Here is a 16,808-nt window from a genome sequence, read left to right on the forward strand (position 1 = left end):
CTTGATTTTGCTCTACACAATAATTTCTTTCAATTTGCCTCACGATTCTACCAGCAAATCAAGGGCACCTCTATGGGGGCGGCATGGGCACCCGCTTATGCATGCCTCCATTTAGGTAGTTGGGAGGAGGAAGAGGTGTTCAGCTGTCCGATGTACCTCGGCCATGTGCACACGTGGCTGAGGTACATAGATGACGTGCTGGTCATTTGGACAGGTGATGTGGATACACTCCATACATTCATTGACCAGCTCAACACCAATGAGCGCAACATACGTCTCACGTACACTTACAATCGATCCCAATTATCTTTTTTGGACTTAAGGATAGGCTTGAAGGAAGGGATGATTAGTACCTGCACTTATCGCAAAGAAACAGCAGCAAACACTTTGCTGCAAGCAGACAGTCATCATCCCCACTGGCTTAAGAACGGTATCCCTACAGGACAATTCAGGAGAATTAAACGTAATTGTTCAAATGCCACGGACCTGCGTAGGGAATCCAAGGATCTGTATATGAGATTTTGGAATCGGGGATATTCCCATAGACAGATCCGTAATGCCAAACGTAAGGCTGCGGCCAGAAGTAGAGCAAGTCTACTATCCTTGGACCACAAGGAAGAAGAAATGGAATCAAAAACTGTGGCACAGGGTCCAGTTAGACTAATCACCACATATGGGGCCCAATGGGAATCGGTACAAAGAATCCTAAAAAAACATTGGGGAATCCTCACAAACAATAAAAATCTGGCCAACATCGTGGGTGATGGACCCAAGATGGTGGCACGGAGAGCTAAGAATCTGGGGGATATACTTATCCACTCCGAATTCACCAGATATCAGGATCCCACCCGGCTATCGGACTACCCGCGCTGTAAGGGCATGGTCCCCTGCACGAGGTGTCAGATATGTCCATTTGGGGATAGGACGGACACTTTCAAGGACGCTATGGGACAGGGAAAATATGTGATCAAGGACTTGATCAATTGCTCCACCACCAAAGTGATCTATATGATCACCTGTCCGTGTCCAAAAATGTATATGGGTAAAACTAAAAGAGCTCTCAGGACTAGAATAGGGGAGCATTTGAGAGACATCAAAAAGGAAAGGGAGGGGGCTGCGGAGAGAAGGGAAAAGAAGGAAGAGAGACCAGTGGCGAAGCATTTTGCCCGTTATCATCAGGGCAAAACCGAGGGACTGAGGGTGAAAGGCATTTATGTCCTAAAACTACCGGCAAGAAGAGGTGACTTTAATCGTATCCTACTCCAAAAAGAAAAATGGTGGATATATACCTTGAAGTCCCTCGTACCCTTAGGAATGAACACGGAACTGAGCATGCAACCCTTCTTGGATTAAGATGACGCCCCCCCCTCTTTTCCCCACTCCCTATGCGGTTCTCCAAATCTCTCTATCTCTGATTAGTTGAAGCTTCCAGCTCTCCAGTACCCTCTATAGTATTTCATTGGTCCCCGGCCATCTATGTCCCTATTCCGGTCCCAGTCCTAGTATCCCCCCTTTGTAGGAGAACGACTGGAACCGTTAATCTCTGTGTACTGTTCATTCACACACATCTTCTAGTAACATTAGGCACTATAGGTGGTCCATTCATACATTAATCCCTTATTAGTGGTAAAACATAGACATTGTATGAATGGTAGGTGTGACTGAGAAGGATTGGGGATTCCCAACAGAGATGTACGATATAAATGTTTTTTTGTTTTCGTTTTCTCTCTGCATCTATAAACAACTGCTTAAACATGACCGCCTTTATTACAAGAACCGTGAAGAAAAAATATAGATCAAAGTCAGATACAAAAAGGACTTTTTATCCGGGCTTGACATCACTGGCAGTTTTTCTGCTTTAGCCCGTCCCTGTTTGGATAGAGTGGTTAAATCAAGAAAGGAGGGGCGGCGGCATCTTGGAGCAATAAGAGGGAGAGATGCCTGCCGGGCCCCTTTACGTCCAGTTGAAGCTACGTAACCAATGACGTTGCGAAACGCGTCGACGTAACCACGCTGTGCAGACGCCGACTCAGCCACCTCCCCTTCCTCATGGGAGATGGGGGACGCTGTGGACAGGAGAAATCATATCCCTCCTAAAGGAACCGCCAAATAATTCGCTATTAGCTGCAGCTGTAGCCTGAATACACAAAAGGAACGGACTGCCATCCATCACGTCCCGTAGAACAAAGCAAGACTGAGCAAACCACAGAAAAGTATATAACTTACAAGCGGAGAAACCACGGTGCAGCTCGGCTACCATGGAAACTTAGGAGACGCTGTCCGGCCCCCCTACAAGCAAGAGGTGGTAACGTAACTCTTTCAGTCTCAGCTCTCTTTCCCGCATGACTAGCTGTGTGGCTGTGCTTTGTTATAAGTGGATTTTGGGACAGTATGATGTGATGGAACACCATCTACTGACTTAACGATTGACTTTGATATATCAATCAGGTTATCCCCAGCAAGTCAGCTGTATCTTGCGAATAGCACTTGGTGGTGACCGCAGCAAACAACTATGTGGTTTTATCACTCTACATACCCTATAGAGTTTCTTCGCATGTCATGTTTCATTATACTGCAGAAATGGATTCCTCTTTATTTTTTCGATATGCCTTGAGCATGCGCATGCAATAATCCTTGTTTCAATAACTTTTTCATTTTCCTCATTTGGATTCTATATAGCAGTTGGTGATACAGTCAGTGGGGCCCTCTTAGATGGGTTTAGATAGTGGTCTTTGATTATCCACATCCCCACCCCCCCCGGGGGACCACACATGCACAATGCCTCTTTGTTATTAGTTTAGATTTTTCTTTTTGCTATTTTGATGTGGCGATTAGCCATAGGGACCTTGGGCATCTGTGGGAAATCTAGGCGCCTGCACCTTGTTTGTTATATGTGTGTATATTTTTGTCATTTTCTGGTATTTTTGTGAATCTGACTTATGAGCATATCGTGTGCAATCAGCACCCGATGAGCACATCGTTTAATGTATGGTGGATTGTATCTACTTGTACAACTGTTGGTACAATTATTGCAAATTTTAATACATGTTATGTCAATAAACTTCATTTAAATTTTAATACCACTCTCCCATCAACGTCCATTATATCCATAGTAACTGTCTTTGGGCCTAAGAGAGTCACTTCCTTGTGCCTTTCTTTGACCCCTTCCTCCTTTTTGAGTCACTTTATAGCTGAACTCAATGATAACAAAAGATCATCTAAATACAAGAGGCATGTGCATCTTATTTGAATAGTGGTGTGCTTTTCATATTACGGTATTTCCAGATCTGTGCAGTAATCCAGTCTGTGAGTCACCTCCTGTTTAGTGCTAGTTAGTTCAGTCCTAGCTAGACCCTGCCCTTTTCTTCCTTGTCCCCTCATTCAGTGTTAATACTTTGCAGTAACAGGGCTTGGGAAAGTCATTGTCTTCTTGCACTTAAAAAGAAAAACATCCTCTGTACTGCAGTGAGCAATTATCCAAGGTAAAATTGCTTCCTTTGTATGAAATCCCTGGTGTTCCTGCCTGTCCCTCTGTTTTCCTATTAAAAACTGAACACACTAGGCATGAGAGCACATTGTGGACTGTTTTCTAGCATGCTAGCAACTCAGTCTGCTCTCCTCCAAAGATCAGACTTCTGCTGACCTGTCCACTGCACAGCCATTCACTGGGAAGACTAGTGTGCTGCTATTTCTCCTCCCCCAGCTCTCTGAGCTCCTTATACACTTAACAACCAGCAACGTTGCTGCAGCCGCACTTATCATCACGGTACTGTTTTTTAGAGCTGGCGGTCAGCTCTTTTGCAATAGCAATCAGAGTGGCTAATTACAAGCTGCTATTACAAGCAGCGGAAGGGGACATCCCCACCCCTCCCACCACCTTCCGTGGCTCTCTCAGTCTCTCCCGTCCCACCGGGTGCAGCTTTGATTGGCTCTGGGCTACAGTTTATGCGGATGTAAATGGCGCCATGTTTGAAAAATCAAAAGCATTCAAAAACACTGATCTTGGTGTTTTGAATGCTTTTAATGGCAGAGGAGGGATTTGGGGTCTTATTGACTCCAGATCTCTCCATAAAGAGTACCCGTCACATGCCTATCGCTGTCACAAAGGATGTTTACATTGCTTGTGACAGCAATAAAAGTGATTTAAAAAAAAAATGAAAGCAACAGTATAAAAAATAAAAAAAATAATAAAAATGTGTTTTTTTTTGTTTCACATTAAAAATAAAAAAGTGCATTTTTTCCAAAAATATTTCATTTGAAAAACCGCTTTGCAAATAGAGTTTGACATAAAAAAACTGCAACACCCACCGATTTATTCTCTAGGGCCTCTGCTTTAAACAAAATATATAATATTTGGGAGTTCTAACTAATTTTCTAGCAAAAAAATACAGATTTTTACAAAATTTACAAAAACAATTGTAAACAAAAAAGTCAGAAAAAAGCACTGAAGTGGTTATGCAGCTGAGAACAGGGGAAAAAGGTATTTATAATTTTTATAATATATATACACAAATGGTTTTCCTTTAATTTCTATTTTAAATTGAATGGGTTGTTTTACAAGGTGATGATTTACATTATTATTATTATACAAGATTTATATAGCGCCAACAGTTTACGCAGCGCTTTACAATGTAGAGGGGGGACAACACAATTACAGTACAGTTCAATACAGAAGGGACAGGAGGGCCTTGCTCGTCGAGCTTACATTCTGAAGGGAGAAGGTGGTGGTACAAAAGGTAATAGATGCGGGGAATGATTTGCTGGGGGTGGCTCAGGGACATTTGTTAGGTGGGTGTGGGATAGGCTTCCCTGAATAAGTGAGTTTTCAAGGTTCTCCTAAAGGTGGACAGGTTAGGGGCAGGGAGTTCCAGAGGATAGGAGAGGAGAAGTCCTGGACACGAGCATGGGAGGAGGTAACAAGGGAGCTAGAGACCAGGAGGTCCTGGGAGGAGCAGAGGGGATGATTTGGCGATATCTGCAGATGAGGTTGATGATGTAGATGGGGGCGATGTTGTGGATGGCCTTGTATATTGTGGATAGCATTTAGAATTTTTTTACGGTGGGGTTGGAGAAGCCAGTGAAACAGGCAGAGAGGAGCAGGTGAGGTGTATTAGTCTAGCAGCAGCATTCATAATAGACTGAAGGGGGATAGCCTGCGTAAGGGTAGGCCATTAAGGAGAGAGTTGCAGTAGTCAAGGCGGGAAATAATCAAGGAGTGAATAAGTTGCTTTGTGGTGTCATTAGTCAGGAAGGGTCGAATTCTGGAGATGTTGCAGAGGTTAAGGCAGCAGGATTTAGCCAGTGATTGGATGTGGGGGCTGAAGGAGAAGTCAGAGTCAAGGATAACATCCAGTATCCTGGGATGTGTGGAGGGACCAATGGTTGTGCTGTTGATCTTAATGGTAAAGTCATGGGGGGGGGGGGGACCGGGAAGGAGGAAATATAACAAGCTCAGTTTTAGAAAAATTGAGTTTGAGAAAGTGGTGTGACATCCATACCGATATGCAGGGCCGGACTTACCATTGGGCTTGACTGGGATCAAGCCCATGGGCAGTGGCCAATAGGGGGCCCCGCCCATTTCGAAAGCCGCCGAGAGCCGCTGAAAGCTGCCGATATACACAGGGCATCCGGCTCTGTATCTCAGCGGCACAATTTTTAAACTGAAAGGCTACAATGACAAGGCAGGAATGACACTGGAGCAAGGCTACACTGACAAGGCTGCAGATGGACACTGATAAGGCTGCATTGATGGGCATTTAAATGTAAGTTTTTTCTTTAAACTTCCCTTCTAAAAGTTTTTTTCCTTAAAATTCTCTCCTAAACTTGGGGTGCTTGTTATACGCCGGCACATTTTATACGCCGATAAATACAGTAATTATCATTTTATCCATTTTTATTGCTTTTATTAATCGTGGACCCAGGACGAATACCAGTACAGTATCCCCCACTTATACGCTTATATATTATCTACTTTTGTGAGTAGCCATTTGGCTGTTTTGTCTTGTCCAATTAAACAGAAGTTCTTTAATACTGCACTGAGTCTGGCGTACCTTGTCCTTTTCTATTTCTGTTTTATAGAGCTGTGCATATGTATAGAAGGGTAGGGCCAGAAAGTAACTCAAGCCCAGGGGCCCCCACCACCCTAAGTCCTGCCCTATCGATATGTCATTTAGTAAGTTTGAGATCCGTGAGGAGATCGAGGGGGTGAGTTGAGGAGTGGAGAGATAGATCCGGGTGTCGTTGGCGTAGAAGTGGTATTGCAAGCCATTGGAGGTTATCAACTGGCCCAGGGAAGAGGTATAGAGCGAGAATAGGAGAGGCCCAAGGATGGAGTCTTGGGGTACCCCAACAGAAAGAGGAAGAGGAGCGGAGGAGATGGAGTTGTAAGTGACACTGAAAGTGCGCTGAGATAGGTAGGAGGAGAACCAGGATAATGCAGAATCACGGAGGCCAAGGGAGTGTAGTTTGCTGAGGAGAAGCAGATAGTCAACTGTGTCGAAGGCAGCAAAGAGGTCTAAGGTTCCATACAAACTATTCGATTTTCTGCAGATTTTTATCTTCAGATTTACCAAAAACCATGTAGTGCAAGGGCCTGCCTGATTGCATACAAATTTAAACTCTTATGGGTTGACCTCATATTATATGGTTTTGGTAAATCTGAAGACAAAAATCTGCAGAAAATCTAATAGTGTGTATGGGGCTTAAGAGTATGCGTATGGAGTAATGGCCATTGGTTTTAGCAGTTAGCAGTTATTTACATACAGTATGTCACTTATACTTTAAGCTGCCTGTGGATGGTGCCAAGTCAGCAGGTGACCATACTGTCTGGAAAGACTCAGTCTAAGGAGGTAGGTCAATGGATAATTTAAAATAAATTGAGTTTCCTAAGACATTTGGTGCACACAAAGGGGGTTTATATCATAACGGGTTATTGAGCAAAATATTTAAATAAAGGTTATTGCGCCTAGAGTTCAGCTTTAAAGTGTTACTAAGCCCACAACAGTAAAATCACTCTGTATATACAGTAAAGCATGCTTGTTATACTCACTGTGGAACCTAAGGGGTTAATCTTCCACATTGTGTAAAAAGGCTCTTTGATCCTGTCCTCTCTGATCCTCTCCTTCTTCCACAGTCCCCAATCCATCTGCTGATAGAACAGAGCCCTAGGAGGCACCCTGCACATGCTCAGTTTGGTGTGTATTGCTAGAGAGTTTTTTTTCTTGGGGGGGTGCATATGATTAGCACAGGGTGGGTTGCCACCTTTTCTTCAAGACACACCCGAACACTTTAGCAGCAATTTTTTTATAGTATAAATGTGTCACGGGCAAGTACTCACCGAGACCGAGATGCCGAAAGCGGCTCGCCCTTACGACCACGCGCACCCAGACCCCCAAAATGGGTACAGGAGGCTGAAGTACAAACCAGCCAGATGTCTGAGGCCGACAGAGCGCGCTCTCCTCTGGAGATCCTGTGCCAACAAGTATCTACCCTTGCGGACTCCGTACAGAAGTTACAAGAAGGTTATACACAAATTGATAACCGTCTGCAGCAGATCTCCGGGTTACTACCCTCCGCAGCCGCAGCTCCTGCACCCAGCAGTGGGGGTCCGCTTCCCCAAGCTCCGGCCAACCCCACTGTGGTCATGGCTCTTCCTGAGCCCAGGGTCCCTATACCTGAACGGTTCTCGGGAGACCGCAAGAAGTTTAGGGCTTTTAAAAACGCATGTTCCCTCTACTTCGCCCTACAGCCAAGAACCTTCTCCTCAGAAATCGTCAAGGTGGGGTTTGTCATTTCCCTGCTATCTGAAGAACCCCAGGCTTGGGCCCACAGCCTGATGGAACAGAGCAGCCCTGCCCTGAACACTATCGAGGCCTTCTTTGAGAGCATGACCCAGCTCTATGATGATCCGCAACGCATGGCCACCGCCGAAGCTATCTTGCACCATTTGTCCCAAGGAAGAAGACCTATTGAGGACTATACAGTGGAGTTCCGTAAGTGGGCGGCCGACACCAACTGGAATGAGCCGGCCCTGCGTTATCAATACCGTCAAGGCTTGTCTGAATTACTCAAAGATGAGTTAGCTAGGATGGAGACCCCTGCTTCCCTAGAGGAACTCATTCAAGCAGCTACTAAGCTCGATCGGCGTCTTCGGGAGCGGCGCTCAGAACGGTTTCAGCTGCCTCGCCCTGCCTGGGCGTCGCCAAGACCTCACTCTACGGTACCCTCAACTTCATCTTCAGTTACCACTGCATCGGTCCCTGAGGTCGAACCAATGCAGCTCGGCTTGGTCCGAGGTCCGTTGACCTCCGAGGAGAAACAGCGCAGGTGGCAGTCTAACCTTTGCCTCTACTGCGGAGGAACCGGACACTTCCTGCGCAGCTGTCCGATCAGGCCTAGTAAGTTTCCTCAGTCAAACATATTGAACTTTCCTAACAATAACATTCCCAAGGCTTATGTGATGTTGTTTGTTTCTCTGCAGCTTCCGGAAAGGGAGACTCGCCTGCAGGCCATCGTTGATTCCAGGGCCTGCAGTTGTTTCATAGATTCCACCTTGGCACACAGATTGAAGATCCCTCTACAAACCAAAGAGCAGGATCTACAAATACATCTGGCCGACAGATCCCTTCCTTGCTCTGGTCCCATCACCCAGGAGACCCAACCTATTTCAGTAGTCACAGACTCCGGCCACCGGGAGTTCTTACGGCTTGACCTAATTCGTTCACCAATCTTTCCCATCATACTTGGCTTACCATGGTTACAAGCTCACGATCCACTAATCAAATGGAGCACCAAGTCAGTATCCTTCTCTTCTCAGTATTGCTCTCAACACTGCCTGCTCCCGGATTCCAAGGTTTGCGCCACAATGGCGGTACCGCCAAACAACCTCCAACACGTCCCCTCCGAGTATCTCGAGTTTCAAGAGGTTTTCAGTAAACAAATGGCTGACCGCCTACCACCTCACAGGGCCTACGACTGTCCAATTGACCTTCTTCCTGGTTCCGAGATTCCATTTGGCCGGATATTTCCCCTTTCTGAAACCGAGCTGGAGGCTCTAAAGCAGTACATAGACGAAAATCTTGAGAAAGGTTTCATCCGCCCTTCATCCTCACCCGCCGGAGCGGGTATCTTTTTCGTTGGGAAGAAAGATGGTACCCTAAGACCCTGCGTAGACTACCGACAACTTAACAACATCACAATTAAGAACCGGTACCCGTTGCCGCTCATTCCTGAGTTATTCCAGAGGTTCCGATCGGCCAAGGTGTGCTCTAAACTCGACCTCCGAGGGGCCTACAATCTCGTCAGGATCAGGGCTGGAGACGAATGGAAGACGGCCTTTAGATCCAGATTCGGTCACTTTGAATATTTAGTGATGCCATTCGGCCTCTGCAATGCTCCAGCCACCTTCCAGCATCTAGTGAACGACATATTTCGACAATATCTAGATGACTTCCTTGTGGTATATCTGGACGATATCCTCATCTTTTCCCCCACGCTAGAGATGCACAGGAGGCACGTTAAAACGGTTCTTGCTATTCTTCTGCAACACAAGCTATACTTGAAAGCCGAAAAGTGTGAGTTTGAGAGATCAACCATACAATTCTTGGGATTCATACTCTCCACCAATGGGGTTGCAATGGACCCCCAGAAGATTCAGGCAATTCAGGAGTGGCCAGCTCCATCTAATAAAAAAGGAGTACAGAGGTTTATAGGATTCGCCAATTTCTATCGGAAATTTATCGTGGGATTCTCGGCCATTGTGGCACCTATTACCCAACTAACTCGGCAGCATCATTCTTTCCAGTGGTCCGCAGCTGCTCAAGAGGCTTTCCTTAAGTTAAAAGAACTATTCAGTTCCGCTCCAATCCTCTGCCATCCTGACCCGACTCAACCCTTCGTACTGGAGGTAGACGTATCGGAAATCGCAACCGGAGCAATTCTTTCCCAGAGACAGGGACCAAAGGCCATCCTACATCCAGTAGCTTTCGCTTCTCGGAGACTCAGCCCACCGGAACTCAATTACGACGTGGGTGACAGAGAGCTGTTGGCTATAAAGTTTGCTTTGGAGGAATGGAGGTATCTGCTGGAGGGGGCAGTTCATCCGGTGATGATCTTTACGGATCACAAAAATCTCGAGTACCTCAGAACAGCAAGACGGTTAAAACCCCGCCAAGCCCGTTGGGCCCTATTCTTCTCTCGCTTTAATTTCCACATAGCATACAGACCTGGGGCAAAGAACGGGAAGGCTGATGCCCTTTCACGGATGTTTTCCGCAGATTCCCAAATACCAACACCCAGCATGATCCTCTCTCCTCAAAATTTCCTCGGACTAACTCAAGCAGACTTAATATCCTCCATCAAATCTTCATCAGGCGCATGTACGGAACCAGCTGTGCATTCCCTGAAAAGATATGAAGATCTTTTCTGGATTAAAGGAAAAATATTTGTACCACAAGTGACTCGGCCCTTAGCCCTTCAGATGTGTCATGATCACAAGATGGCAGGACATTTTGGGAATAAGAAGACGGCTGAGCTCCTTTCTCGTTCTTTTTGGTGGCCAGGTTGGAGAAGGGATTGTAGGGAATATGTGGCATCCTGTCCCCTGTGCCAGAGAAACAAGGGCCAAAACACCAAATCCTGGGGTCTGCTCAGACCTTTGCCCATTCCGGAACGACCATGGGCTGATGTGTCCATGGACTTCATCGTTGACCTACCCAACTCAGAGAGTTTCTCCACCATCCTTGTTGTTGTCGACCGCCTTTCCAAAATGGCCCACTTTCTGCCCATGAGGGGTACTCCCTCTGCCGTAGACACGGCCAACATCTTTCTAAAGGAGGTTGTTAGGCTCCATGGGATACCAAGGAGCATCGTGTCGGACAGAGGCGTCCAGTTCACGTCCAAATTCTGGAGGGAACTATGCAAGGCTTTGGGTATCAACATTTGTCTTTCTTCAGCTTATCACCCCCAAAGCAATGGCCAGACAGAAAGGACCAATCAGACGCTAGAGCAGTACCTCCGATGCTTCTGTTCGGGTTCTCAGGATGATTGGGCGAGCCTCCTCCCCTACGCTGAATTTGCCTACAATAACTCTATCCATGCCTCCACCAACCAGACTCCTTTCTGGACCAATTGCGGGTTCCATCCCACATCCTTCGCTAACAACATCCCCGAAACGGCAGTTCCTGCAGTCCAGGATAGGATAACTTCGTTACAATCCAACTTTCAAAAAACTCAAGACACATTACGCAGAACCCAGGAGGACTACAAGAAACAGTACGACCGGGGCAGAAAAGCGAACCCAAAATTTGACATAGGAGACGAGGTCTGGCTGTCCACCGTTAATCTGAGATTACCGCTGCCATCTCGAAAGCTCGGGCCTAAATTCATTGGGCCTTTCCAAGTCAGGAGGATTATCAACCCGGTGGCTGTGGAATTGACACTTCCCAAGACATATCGGATTCACCCCGTTTTCCACGTGTCGCTATTGAAGCCTGTGGTACCCAGCCCTTTTCCAGGAAGAAAAGAACCTCCTCCTCCGCCAGTCAGAATCGATGGCGAGAATGAATTCGAAGTGGAATCCATTCTTGGTTGCCAGAAGAGGGGCAGACAGTTACAGTACCTGATTCAATGGAAGGGGTACCCCCCCGAAGATAATTCCTGGGAGCCCGCCAGGAATCTGCACGCTCCACAGTTAATTCGAGCGTTTCATCAAGACCATCCGGAACTAATGGCCAGCCTAGGCGTCCAGTGTCCACCCTTAGGAGGGGGGCACTGTCAGGAGCCAGGGAGCGTCTCCGCTCGCCGGGCTCCGGTGCGCATGCGCACAGGACGAGCGCTTCGCCGCACACCCGTCCGCGGCCTGATGGTGCGGCGCGCGCGGGTGCACGGCGGTCCCCGTGTGCGCGCCGTAGCCCGTGCGGGTGCCCGGTAGCGCGTCACACTGACGCGCTCGCCGGGCAGGGGGGCTATATCTGACGGCTCCAGCACCCAGTCGGGTTGCTGGTTTGTCGTCAGCTCTCCCCAGTTCTCTGAGCCCGTGTTTCCTTGTACCTCTGCCTGATCTGTGTACCGAACCTCTGCTAGTCTGATTAACCACTACTCTCCCAGATTGTCCCTAAGTACCTTTGCCTGATCTGTGTACCAAACCTCTGCTGACTGTTAACCACTACTCTCCCGGATTGTCCCTTGTACCTCTGCCTGATCTGTGTACCGAACCCTGGCCTGTTTAACTACTACTCTGCTGGACAATCCTATCAATAACCTGCCTGATCTGTGTACCAAACCCCTGGCCTGTTTAACCACTACTCTGCTGGACTATCTTGATTTAACCTGCCAGACCCGTGCACCGAACCCTGGACTGCTTAACCACCGCGCTGTTGGATCTTGTGACACCCTGATTATTACCTGCCTGTTCCCTAATCTCTGCTTGTGTTTCCAGCCCTGCTCCCTGCGGATCCCAGGACACCCGCTTCCAGCTTCTGAACCTACTATCCTTCCGGAAGCCCGTGCCTCCGCGTGCCCTCAGCCTCCTGTACCCATTTCGGGGGTCTGGGTGCGCGTGGTCGTAAGGGCGAGCCGCTCTCGGCATCTCGGCCTCGGTGAGTACTTGCCCGTGACAAAATGATACATATATTTTGCTATTAAATAACGTTCCTAATCATATGAAGTTAATAAAAAGAGTCCCCCGTTACATCGGAGTCCACAGAGTTCCCCTTTTACATCTGAACTCGCAGAATTCCCTTTCACTGTAAGGAGGGGGGGGGGGGCTCTGCAGACTCTGATGTAAGGGCGAACTCTGGGAACTCTAACATAAAGGATGCTCTGGGAACCCTGATCTAAGGGGGAACACTGAGAACTCTGATGTACGGAGAGGAATCTGATATAAGGGGGAACACTGAGAACTCTGATGTACGGAGAGGAATCTGATATAAGGGGGAACACTGTGGCCTCTGGTGTAAAGGGGAACTCTGAAGCAAGGAGTGCTCTGAGAACCCAGATTTACCTTAGTGTACTCACTCAGAGGCAGGAGAGAGAAGGGGGTTACAGTCACAGATAGGAATGGATGGTGAGCTCACTCACCCCTTGGCAGTCAGCACCTCTCATCCAGAGGCTGCTGGACTTCAAATTTCTGACCCCCAATTTCCTTTTCTGAGGCACAGCACCGGGGATTGGAGTGTGGGCAGACATAGAGGGGTAGGGGGAGGAAGAGGTGCAGGTCGAGTCCTGTCTCCTCTCCCATCTGTATGTGGGGGGGATTGTTAGTGCTGGCTTGGGGCAGTGTAAAAGAGAATGTAACACACACTCTCAGCTTACACAACTGCAGCAAGCAACCCTGCTGGGAAGCCATAGTCCAGTCTGAATAATGTGTCCGGGTTTCAGGCAGTCTTAAACTTGGACGCATGATTCCAAACCCGAACTGTCCGGGTGAATCCCAGACAGGTGGCAACCCTAGCACAGGGCCAATCAGCACTGTCCAGACAGAGGGTCAGGGGTCATGCAGCCTCATAGGACAGTCAGAGTAGAATACAACTCCTCCTAAAAGCTTTAACCAGACAATGATAGGAGTCACAAGACTGCTATATACTGCCGATGAGAAAAGGTATTTAGTTTACATTTACTAAAATAATTGAATTTCCATGTTCTGTGTACTGTGGGAGACCAGATATAGTGAATGCAGGGTCCTGGGTTTAGTAACACTTTACAGCGGTTGTATAGTCTTTTTTTTAACTTTTACCTACAGGTAAGCCTATAATAAGGCTTACCTGTAGGTAAAAAAAAATCTCCTAAACCTGTACGGTTTAGGAGATATTCCCCTTGCTATGAGCCGCTGACTGCAGCGGTGCATGCGCACAGGGGATTCTCGGCTGAAGGCCCGGCAACTGCCGGACCTTGCTGGGAAAGAAATCTCCCGCGCGCATGCGCGGGAGTGATGACATCGCGGCTCCAGCCACTCACAGCGCTGGAACCGTGATACCCTGAAGACACGCCAAGGCAACATGTCAGCTACCTCGGCGTGGACCAGGTAAGATACAGACGCCTCGTTCTAAGGTAAGTATTTAATAATGAGCTAGTATGCGGTGCATACTAGCTCATTATGCCTTTTGCTTTACAGGTGTAAAAAAAAAATAAATAAATTTCAGCGGGTATACAACCGCTTTAATGAACAAAATGTTTAGACTGAATGTAATTTTTGCAGTACTTTTCCTCCTACCACCCGTACCTTTTATATGATTGGTAGAATCTTCTTTTCACACATTTTGCTTTTCCTTTCCAGGTTAGAATGTGTGCACATCTCTAGTTACAGTTTGCTTAGAACCATTCATGAACATCTTTTCTGCTGACTATGTCCACTTGCATTGAAGACAAACTTCGGCTTGTTTCTGGGGCTACATATTTTCCCAGGTAAATATTTGTGTTGGTCTTTTTCCCGGCTGTTTACCTGTCACTCACTGATAGACCTGACTTTGGCAAATCTAATTACTCTACATAAAGGTACTGTTTATTTTTTGAAAGCGGTCTTCCATGCTTTTTTGGTATCTTGCCATTGCTTAACACTTTTCGTACATGAAAACAAGATATTTTTGTGCTTCCATCAGTCTTTAAAAATAGATGGAGTTCGGCAAACTGCACCATGCTCACAAACATCATCTATATGTTGCTATATTGCCCAAAGCATTTAACTGTATTAAAGGACAACTTCACTTTTAGTGAAGTCTTCTACCAAAATACTTACCTTTGGCCCCTCTCTTAAGCCTTGCCCAGTACTACACGGCCTTTGTCAAAAAAAAAAAAAAAATGTCCAAGCAGGATCCAACCTTACTGTCCCATTTCTTTATTTTTATGGCTGGAACCTTACCCTTGAGTACAGACCAGCCAAAGTACTTAATAGGCCAGAGCAGCTCAGTAGGACCTGGATGCAGCCAGGCTAACTTTCTGAGAAGGCTGTGCAGCTCTGGTCATTGACGCTGACCACAATAACTGCAAATGGTAAACACTCTTCAGCCAAACCATTATAGTTGTAACCATTCTGTTCTGCCACAGTACCATCAAAGCATCATAGAGTACTTCAAGTCATGAAGCCATTGTGTTCTTCATGTCATGAAGCCATTGCATTCTCCCCTCCCTCTAAGTGTATACTTTTACTACAAATCCTAATTGATACTATTAAACCAACTAATCTGCTGCTTAGAAATATTCATCTGATATAGTAATATAGGTAATTGGGTCAAAAAACATCATCCAAGTCCAAAAATGTCTATCAAGTTCAACCAATTTGATGATCTGATCTACCTATGATCAGGGCTGTCTGGCCCAGTCATTGTTGTGGAGCCCTAAGCAGCTGCCCCTTGAGCCTGCGCTGCCCGCAAATTGGGGGCCCCATCATGAAGCATCGGCGTCCGGAACCAGGTACATGGAAGGCGAGCAGCAGCACTGTGCTGTACCTGTATTCCCACGCCAACAGGGAGGGCGGAGAGCTCCACTAACACTGCCATGCAGCCTGTATGCTCAGGACTCAGGAGGCCGTAGGGTAGGAGCTTCAATCGGACAGGAGCGGCAGCTGGCAGTGTCGGAGAGCCCACAGACGGTGAGCCCGGCTGGTCAGGAGTTCAGGACCAGGTAGGTGACGGTCCTTCTCCCCATAGCACCAAAATATATCCAAAAGCGCTTGGGACTTACTGCACTTGGCTTAGTGTTTCTCACATGAGATTGTACTCCATAAAATAATTATTAAATCGCATTAAATGAAACCCACTAGGAGATGTATAAGAACAATACGTTTTTATTGATAAAATACACAAGGGCAGAAATTTAGCTTTCGGTACATACAGACCCCTTGTCACAGGGGGACATGTAAGTTCAATTCTCCGTGCACTACATTAGGAGTATTATGATCAACAAGTACATTGCATACCATTGATTCTTACCAGTGATCTTGGGACCAGCAAGTGGACTTTGTCTGCATGTGCCGAAAGCCAAATGTCTGGCCTTGTGAATTTTATCAATTAAACCTTCTTGTTCTTACACATCTATAAGAGGGTTTAATTTAATGCAATTTAATTTTTTTTTCTGGAGGACAATCTCATGTGAGAAACACAAAGCCAAGTAAGTCCCAATCACTTTTGCATATATTTTGGCTGTGACTTCTACCCATTTCTCCAAGTTGTTATACCCTTAGCAGCTATGAACAATCTTTTGGAGTCCTGAAATATTGATCCAGTAATATAGAACTTAGTGCCAAATTCTTGATAGATTAATGTTTATACTTTCTCCTTTATATAGACTGCCTGTGGACTGTTACTAAACCCTGACCTGACCTGTGGCTGTTCTGTTCACCAATAGATCATATCATGGGCCACCCGTGGCACTGACACATCTTCCACACATAGTGAGACACAACACTGCTTGATGGTCTTCTTTAAAGCGGTAGTAAAGTTATCTTTTTTAAATAAAAAAACTGGTCCCCCTGCAGGTTTAAGTCATAATGTACTAGTGTGCACAGCATTCTGCCTGTCTTACCTGCAAATGGAGCCCTGTGCTGTCACATATCCCCTTGGCCCTCGGCACATCCCACTTCTCCCAGTCTTCATTCCAGGTTCTCTATCTTCAGGCCGCTTGAATGGCCGAGCTTCAGTGGCGTCTACCCTGAGCATGCGCATGTAAGTCACATTGTTGCGGCACACATAGCAGTCTGTAAATGTGATGTGAGCTGCACATGCTTGGCTCAGATCAAATTATCAGAACAAGGAAGAAACATGAGCTCAGCTGTATACTCAACACCACATCCCAATTAACGTATACACAAACAATAG

This window comes from Aquarana catesbeiana, linkage group LG04 (assembly GCF_042186555.1).
Source record: "Aquarana catesbeiana isolate 2022-GZ linkage group LG04, ASM4218655v1, whole genome shotgun sequence".
In the NCBI taxonomy this organism is placed as follows: Eukaryota; Metazoa; Chordata; class Amphibia; order Anura; family Ranidae; genus Aquarana; species Aquarana catesbeiana.